Source organism: Amphimedon queenslandica, unplaced genomic scaffold (genome assembly GCF_000090795.2).
Source record: "Amphimedon queenslandica unplaced genomic scaffold, v1.1 AMPQUscaffold_12301, whole genome shotgun sequence".
Taxonomy (NCBI): domain Eukaryota; kingdom Metazoa; phylum Porifera; class Demospongiae; order Haplosclerida; family Niphatidae; genus Amphimedon; species Amphimedon queenslandica.
In genome coordinates this window covers 1-2,283 of record NW_003547461.1, presented here as the reverse complement: position 1 = coordinate 2,283, position 2,283 = coordinate 1, and the positions used below count along the sequence as shown (strand labels likewise).

The 2,283-nt window shown below is 34.8% G+C and overlaps 1 long non-coding RNA gene across 1 annotated transcript; it reads right to left on the bottom strand.

The window, feature by feature from the left end:
• Positions 1–2,098: 2,098 nt before the first annotated feature.
• On the bottom strand, positions 2,099–2,283 carry LOC109588078 (uncharacterized). Its single transcript, XR_002187950.1, has 2 exons — positions 2,241–2,283; positions 2,099–2,191 (listed from the first exon to the last, which is right to left on the bottom strand). It is a non-coding gene; the product is annotated as an uncharacterized LOC109588078 (long non-coding RNA).

Below are 2,283 nucleotides of genomic sequence, written 5' to 3'. Positions count from 1 at the left end.
TTCAGAAGTGATTGATAGTGACTTAGAAGTTTTGGAGCAAGCTTTTCATCCTAAGCGTTTCATGAACCCTCGAAAGGAATTCCGTCGTATTCCGAAATCACATATTTTTGTGTTTCTACATGCTTCACATATAAGATGCTCCAGTGTCACTTTGAATGCTTTAGACATTGCCGGACTGGAACGTAATATTGTCACATCTGAAGAAAGTGTGGGTCATGAATGTCGTTACTGTTACGCATTTTTGCCTTATCTCCAAGACAATAGCATGCTTCGAGCAACTTTTTCAGGCAACGATTTGTTTGAGCAACATAGCCAGGCTTCTCCCATACCAGAGAATTCACCGTTTACGGCTCCTTTTGAGTTCTTTGGAACAGGCCGCAAGTACTCTGAAAATGTGTGGTCAGCAAGGTTAACCAATTCATTAAACAACTATTATTTCATTAAAGATTTTACTTTCTCAGGGAGAGATGCTATGAATTTTAGTAGTCATCAGTATTATTATTCAGGGCTCCCGTCAAGCTTAATTCATGCCTACTTTTTCCGAGGAACCCCTGATATAAAACTTTCTGAAGCTTCAGTAGTAACTTCTCCTTCTCCTGGAATAGAGGAAATTAGACAAGCTTCTGATATACATGATTCTTCTTTTGAAAATGACTCAATCGAAGAAGCAGCATTACACCAGACCGATGAGTTTCCCCCAAAACTGGGAGAGTTAATATCTGGTATGTACCTGTCTATTCAATTTAGCATTTTGCGTAAATTATTGGACAAAAGGCGTATAAGTGAAATTGGATCGATGTCACATGGTCTGTTACTAACTCGAAGTGCTGGAATGATTGGCCTGACTTTGCACATACCAGTAATGACTGTGTCTAATTATGGTGGTCGTCAAGTTTCAGTAAATGGTACTGATTTTGGTTGTTTTACACTTACTTCAAATCATATATGTTATGCGTTCCAAGAATATTTATTGAAAGATACAAAAGAACTGGCAGAAGTATTTCCACAACCTGCAGCAGCTGGTCTTGGACACCCGGCAGGGGTATTTAAACAATCGGATGAGGTACTTGGACAGTCGGAAGAGGAAGATACAGAGTAACTATGATGCAAAGGACTTAAACATTTTCCAAACTTTTATTACAAAAACTTTCAGTAATAGTAATACTAATAATAAGAAACTATGATAATGTACCCACAACTTTAGTACTACATCCATTACTTGATGCTCTTTTATTTGATGTTTTTAGTTAGTTCAATAGTAGTTTGCATATCTTGTGTGCTCTGTTCTTGCATTTCACCATTTGGTGTGTTAACGAGTTAGAGTAAAACACAAATCATCATGCACTATCAATATTCAAACAGTTGTTTTCACACTACATGCAGGTTGATAAAATAGCTCCAGAAATTTCCTTGCATTCTGCAATAATAATTAAATGTTTTCTAATCAAACAATTAATTATTCGTATAAACTAGATAAATTTTTGTTAATTTTCCTACTTCACACAGGATTGTTATTCTTTTCCTGTTTATCATCATTATAGTAAAGCATTACCTTTTGTACTATTTTGACTTTTCTTGACTAAAACTTTGTTTCAGACATTAATGTAGCCAGTTGTTGATTTATAGGGCTTGAAAAGACAAATCACCTACTTTGAGACAAAATTTTTTTGGAAGGTTGCATTTAACTTTTAACCTTGCTGTAGCACTAGCTAATTTTTGTATTAAGCACATCATTGCAGTTTTTTGGACTTTTCAAGTAAAACCTTGGATTTTCAGCTAAAACCTTCAGCCCCACCCCCTTATTAAGCATGCAGAAAGTATGTTTAGCTGATTATCTCTGTAGTTTTTTAACCAAATTTAGTACTTTAATTTTTTATAACAAGTAACTGTGTATGCCTACCTACTGATATCAGACAACTATCAGAATGAGACTACAAACTTACTTGAAAAAATATTTAACGTAATGAAACCTCTACATTGAGCCAACAGGTAAATTTCTCATCCCTGGATCAAATGAAAGGACTTTGACTATTCTAGCACTGTAAAGAGCCTGGCATCATGCTGTATCTGCATGTCATGCGCTGCATCAGTTAAAGTATTTTTAGTAATAATTTTAAATCAAAGAAAATAACACACAGCAATCATAAAAGTCATAAATATGCATGTGTTCTTATCTGCCTTGAATTTCACTCTAATCGTACAGAGAAACATAAAATGGAGAAATCATATTTTAAACTTACTTGAATGAAAGACTTAATGTCAGTAGTGTAAATCCTAACCTCA